We start from the raw sequence: 6,899 nt of genomic DNA, 5'->3' as shown, positions 1-6,899 counted from the left end.
GTTATTAATTAAACTTACATTTTTTAAATATAAATAAATAAATAAAGATGCTGAAATGACGGAAGTTTATTTTGAAAGGACTCCCTGCATGTTAAGAGTGGAAACTGACACTAAGTCCAAAACTACATGCTGGAGGAGAATGTAGAGTTTCATAGTTTAGAAACTTAGAGAAACTGACCAAGAGTCGGGATTTGACGAGTTGGCAGTCAGAATGTGTTGCACCAAAATTGACACGGACTCTCTTGTGTTCCCGGCAATAAACACGCCGAGTGTGAAGCAGATCGAAAGAAACGGTTGTTGAGAAAAAGAAAAAAACACAAATACCCACAAACAGACAGACAGAGTGAGAGATTTTCTCTTTGGTTCTATGAAACAACTGAAGCAGTTTTCAGAAAAAAAACCCTCTAGTGCTAAAAAACACAAATACTCATGCATGCAGACACACAAACATGTCTCCGCTAGTGCTCATGGGAAATCACAGGTGGAGGATGGAGCCGGCAAAGTCATCCAGACTGAATTAGAGAAAAGTAATCAGGCCGCTGTACACATGCCGACTGATCTGTATTGCCCACGGACGGCGTAAACGGCTGCTCTCCAGGTCTCATTATGGAAACAGAGCAGCAGAGAGCGGGGCGGGAAGATCGCTGCAGATAGAAGCGATGGCGCTCCGGTTCAAAAGAAGCCAGTGAGGGCGTTCGCTTAATTTCAGGTGAAATCAATTTGATTTAATTTGTCAAATCGACTGGGGTGATTTGAAAGCAATTGAATTGAGTTGAGCTGACGTAGAGGTCGTAGAAGGAGCCGTGGCTCAGTTGGATGGAGTATCTCAGTGAATGAGGTCTCTGTTAATGACTCACCTTGATGAACTGCAACCAACTTAATTGTTGTTAATTACACGGGTGTTTTTCCCACTATGGCCTGTTTGATTTAAATCAGTAAAGAACATGTCACCTTGAGAGGTCATGGTCTGTTTGGCTCTAAATGGAGCATCATTTACTAAATGAACATCATGCTGTATTGAAGAAGACTTGAAACTAGAGATTGAGACCATAAACTCATGTTTACAATGTTTACTGAGGGAATAAATCAAGAGAGAAGTAGAGTCATTTTCTCATAGACTTCTATACAACCAGAGGAGTCGCCCCCTGGTGGACAGGAGAGAGAATGCAGCTTTAAGACACTTCCTCATCAGCTTCACTTGGCAGAACCCGAGGTTGCCGCTGGTTATGGCCCAAAAAAGTGTTTTGTGAGGTCAGAGTGATTCTACACAACCTGGCTTCTGTCTTTGTTTGTTTTCGTTCAATGTTGCATTGTAAATAAAGGTATTTCTTCAGGATAATCTACACACACACACACACACACACACACACACACACACACACACACACACACACACACACACACACACACACACACACACACAGAGCATCTCCTCCTAATTACTACATCCGACACCAACTATCCACCCACTGTCTGTGCAGGCCTCTGCTGAACACAGTACACTGACGACTCGGAGCTGCTGACACTTCCTACTCACTCCCCCAAATTCAGAGAGACAGAGAGGCGGAGTAGAGAGAGAGAGAGAGGGGGAGAGAGTGAGAGAGGGGGAGAGAGTGAGAGAGGGGGGAGAGTGAGGCAGAAACACAAGATGAAATCGAGCAGAATAAAAAAAAAATGCAGAAGCAATGGCTCTTCACGTCATTGTGTACGAGCTCTCCTCCTGTTGATGAACTCCAAAGCTGATGTCTGTTAACATCCGTTTGCATCAGTTGTTTCTCAGCGTGTGTGTGTGTGTGTGTGTGTGTGTGTGTGTGTGTGTGTGTGTGTGTGTGTGTGTGTGTGTGTGTGTGTTTCACATGTTGACGTAGCAGCCTTCTGCTTCGTTCTCTCCACACATCCATCAGTTATTCATCTTTTAGAGGGAGACTCACATTTACTCCCCGTACTTCATCTCAGACTGTCTGCAAAGAGAAGAGAACTCTCATCACGTCTCCTTATGGAAACAGAGGAACACAGTAAATATGTATTAAGGAGCTAAAGGTAAACAACAACAACAACAACAACATGAGTGTCTTTGGAGAGCTTCTGAATACACCGTCCATCTGCAGCTGTAACTGTAGAGAGTCTGGCTATGGAAAGTGTCCACTCGTTCTTCTGTCTCTCTCTCTGTCTGTCTTTCTTTTCTGTCTTTCTTTTCTTTTGTCTTCTTTCTGTCGGTCTGTCTTTTTTTCTCTTGTTTTCTTGTTTCTGTCTTTCTTTTTCTTTTTTCAAGTCTTTCTGTCTGTCTTTCCATCCTTCTGTTTTTCTTCTTTCTGTTCTGTCTGTCTGTCTTTCTTTTCTTGCTTTCCGTCTTTCCTTTTGTCGGTCTTTCTTTTTTGATTCTGTCTCTCTGTCTGTCTTTCCATCCTTCTGTTTTTCCTTTTTTCTGTCTGTCTTTGTCTTTCAGTCTTTCTCTGTCTGTCTCTGTCTTTCTTTTCTTGTTTTCTTGTTTCTCTCTGTCTTTCTCTCTTTCTTTAATGTTTCTGTATGTCTGTCTTTCTTTCTTTTTTCAAGTCTTTCTGTCTGTCTTTCCATCCTTCTGTTTTTCCTTCTTTCTTTCTGTCTGTCTTTCAGTCTTTTCTTGTTTTCTTGTTTCTGTCTTTCTTTCTGTCTGTCTGTCTTTCTTTTCTTGCTTTCCGTCTTTCCTTTTGTCAGTCTTTCTTTTTTGATTCTGTCTCTGTCTGTCTGTCTTTCCATCCTTCTGTTTTTCCTTTTTTCTGTCTGTCTGTCTTTCAGTCTTTCTTTCTCTCTTTTGTCTCTGTCTGTCTGTCGGTCTGTCTTTCTTTTCTTGTTTTCTTGTTTCTCTCTGTCTTTCTCTCTTTTTTCAAGTCTTTCTGTCTGTCTGTCTTTCAGTCTTTCTTTTCTCTTTCTGTCTGTCTTTCTGTCTGTCTTTCCATCCTTCTGTTTTTCCTTCTTTCTGTCTTTCTGTCTGTCTTTCTATTCTTGTTTTCTTGTTTCTGTCTGTCTTTCAGTCTTTCTTTCTCTCTTGTCTTTCTGTCCCTCTTTCTCTTGTTTCCTCTACTTTAGGCTTCATCATTACTCCACAAAGACTCTCTTAAAGCCGTCCGTATTCTCTCTCTGTATTTAACGCTTCAAAGCGGCGTTGTTGACGCTGTAACGCGTAAACTCTCGGTGCGTTGTCTTCAGTACGTTAAGCTCAGTCTGCAGCCTGCTCTCTCTCTGTTTGTGGGGATATGGACTCGCTTTACAAACGGATACAACCTCTGTGAATGCTCGCCGTCTGTTTAATGTGGCCCTTTAAAAAAGCTTTGCAGAGTTAAATCTAATATGGTGGACCGTCCCGAGCGGCTGACTCCAAGCCTCTGGATTTAAAGACAGGAAGCGTTCAGGCTCACTCGTTTCCTGAACCTCACAGTCTTTATTTCTCACCAGCCTTCTTTCAGTTCCACCTCTCAGCGAGCTGAGTGTGCAGACCTTTTGCTAAATCGTCTCCGGCTGCACACGCTGAATGATAATGCTGCTTAATTTGATTTGGACGCGGCTGTCACATTCTTCAGAGCCAGGGACACCTCAAGTCGACAAACAAGCCGGAGTCGAGTTAAATTGACGGAGTTAACACACATTACATTAGCGGAAGGTCGTGGAAGCACGTCGGATTGAAAGAGACAGGTCATCACAATCTCAATCGGGACCGTGTGATGGCGTTGCGGCGGCGCCGACGGAGCAGCGAACAGCTTCGGCCTGTCGCAGCTCCTCGGGCGCCGTGACAGTTTTATCTGCTGCTGCTTCTCCTTCCTCAGCGAAGGGGAAATGAGTTGCCCGACGAGGACAACAGGCGCCGTGTTCTCATTAGTTAGATAAACGCAACGCTGTGTTTGCTGACAGGAGTGCTGGTTGGCTTTGGTGGACGTCAATGATGATACTGAGGTCATCGCAGACGACCCTGAAACAAGTCTCACCAGAAGATGAATCTGGTTTCTAATGGGTTTGTTTGAGTTAAAAAAGGTGTTTTTCCATTCTTCTTTCAATGGTGGCTACCCGTTTCTTGATATTTGTGAAGTAAACTTTAACAAAGATGTGCACAGTAGCACTCGGGAACATTCCCATCAGCCCTACAGAGCAGCAGGTTTTATGTTTTATTAGCTCGATGAAATTTAGAATGAGGTGCACTCTTTGTTTTACTGTCCAATCTACGAGGACATAAGGGACGTACGCTTTAGTAAAATGACTTCCATTTATGCTGGCTGGATGATCATGAAAAACTTGATTTGTGCTTCAGGAAAGAAACCTTTTTTGTAGCAGATTTTATTTGTCAGGCCTGAGAGAGAAGGCAGAACATTAAGTTTAAGATCGAGCAACGAAATAACCTGTAATTTTGTAATGCAATGAAATGTTTGACCGCTGCAGCTGTTTCTTTGGTGTCTTATAAACCCATGACAAGAAAATAAAGTAATCAATCAATCAATCAACATATCTTATTCCAGAAAGGTTTTAGTTTGGTGCACCTTCAGAAGACATGTGAATGGTTGTCCAACAGGTTTCCACAGCAGCTCGCTCTCAATGCAAATGTGAATTTTGACATGTAGTTTAAAGCTTTTTGAGCGGCACCATTTAGTCGGATTTATGTCTGGAGTGTTTCAAAGAACCTAGTAAGATTATTCCAACCAAAGTCTCTCCATACATTCAGAGTTACACACATTTTATACCATTCTTCTTCTGTCATGGTTGTTTTTTCATGTGCAGTGAAGATCTTCCTCGACTATAACGAGGCTTTGTAAAAAGGCTGAGATGACCCCAGATCTGCTCTGGTGATATTCATCCATAACACTCTTTTAAGAGAGAAATCATCTTTAATAACTGGATTAAGCATCTTACAAAGTCAGACACACAGCAAAGAAACAGTCAGTATTGTGATTTAGTGTGCTTTTGACCAACTGCATTAAAGATAGACTTTTATTTTTCCTATAGTCGTCACTCTAATGAACAATTAATCATTCATCCTCTGTCAAGAACAAATCCATGTGCACCTTTAAATTCAATTTTTTTATTCTAAATGATATACATACATCTCACCTTCCTCATTTACATAAAATATCATGTTACAACCGTCCCATATTTATTCTAGCAGCCTTGCACTTTGCATCATTGCACTTTTATCTACATTTCATTGTCGTTGTTTTTTGGTGTTTTATGATCATATATATATACTTTTTCATTTTCTAATTCATGTGTACATAATAGTTAAATGTGTATCCTTTGCTCTTCTTAGATCTCCTTTTTCCTTGTTTATTCATCTATTTCTGTGTACTACTGTAAAGGCTTCTGATTGATTGATGAAGTGTTTTCTGCACGCAAACTACAATAAAAACATATTTCGGATTGATTAACATTTGAGACACAACGTCGGCCCTTTTTATTCCCCACCTGTCAATCAGCATGCAAACACAGCTGATTGGTAATCAGCAGCGCTAAGCTCCGTGATGACAGTGTGTGAATCATCTCTCCATCTCGGCACTGATTTAATGGGACCCTACCTGTTCAGAACAGCTGGCAGGCTTTTGATTTCAGCCCAAAGGAAAGACAGCGCTGAGGGAGGAAATCAGCCGCGCTGCCGTTCAGAGACAGACTCCTTCTGTGCAGCCAACTTCTGTCAATCCAGAGAGGGGGGGGGGATAAATCAAAGGAGCTTTCTAAATTTAGCTCTGACATAGAATTAGTGAGACGTTCGGTAGTAGAAAGCAATGGCCCGGTGGTTACTAAGCAACTGGTGCTAGGCAACCTTGTTGGTAAGCATCGATTGTGCTTTAAGGGGAAGTTTGGGGGGGGGCTGATTGAGTTTAAAAATAAAAATATAAATAAGAACTCTTGCTTCTTTGAATCATCTGGATGTTTGCAGTTGCTTTTCAGGGAAAAGTGTGCGGACGAGAGATCCTAACAGCTGGTTTCCTTGAACACCAGTGAGGACATGGTGCCTCTGAAGGAAAAGAACTTCTCCAAAAAAACAGACAGGAGAATAATAACAGGCTCGCCGTGTTCCGACCCAGTGATCGCCTTCAGAGAGGGCGTCCGTCATCATCTGCTGCAGAGCTGATAACGTCATCAATTACCAGATCCTTAAGTGGAGACGGACCGCGCTGCATGCTAATTAGAGCGTGCCGCTTCCATGGCGGAGCTGAGAGCGTGCATGTAAATGTGTGTGTGTGTGTGTGTGTGTGTGTGTGTGTGTGTGTGTGTGTGTGTGTGTGTGTGTGTGTGTGTGTGTGTGTGTGTGTGTGTGTGTGTGTGTGTCCCAGGAGAAGCCGATCAACAATTGATTTGTGTGAGTTGTGACAACGACTGATGGGAAAGACAGCGAGTGGGCCGGTCTCTCTCTCTGAGATTAGAGTTTAGATCTTTCTTGTTACAGAAGAGGTTTGTTGCTCAAACGTATCGACCAGACTGCCAGAGACTAAAGAATAACAAACGTGAGGTGTTTTTCTTTTTTCTTTCTCTACTAGAAAGACGACCTTTTGTTTTTTTATACCATCCGAGCAGCGGGATGAAACGCTGTTGCCGAAAAAGTAAGAAACGGTTGAAGAACATTATTGCTACATTCATGAATAATACAGAGCATTAGCGAGCAGACACGACGGGACAATTCTTTACTCCTATTAAATATTCACACTCTCTGAAAGAAGTTCATATGTATGTTGAGACGTAATGCTGTTTGAGACTAAAGCAGTTCAACAGGAGCTCTGGGTGTCACTGGAATTCATTTTCAGACAGCTGAAGTCCTGCAGAGTTTAACACACACACACACACACACACACACACACACACACACACACACACACACACATCGACACACACCACATTATATCGTGCACAAGGAAAAGCACTTTCAACATATGCCGTGAGAG

This window comes from Anoplopoma fimbria, chromosome 12 (genome assembly GCF_027596085.1).
Source record: "Anoplopoma fimbria isolate UVic2021 breed Golden Eagle Sablefish chromosome 12, Afim_UVic_2022, whole genome shotgun sequence".
Lineage (NCBI taxonomy): Eukaryota > Metazoa > Chordata > Actinopteri > Perciformes > Anoplopomatidae > Anoplopoma > Anoplopoma fimbria.
The sequence above is the reverse complement of the archived record's forward strand: the minus strand, read 5'-3'. Positions refer to the sequence as shown.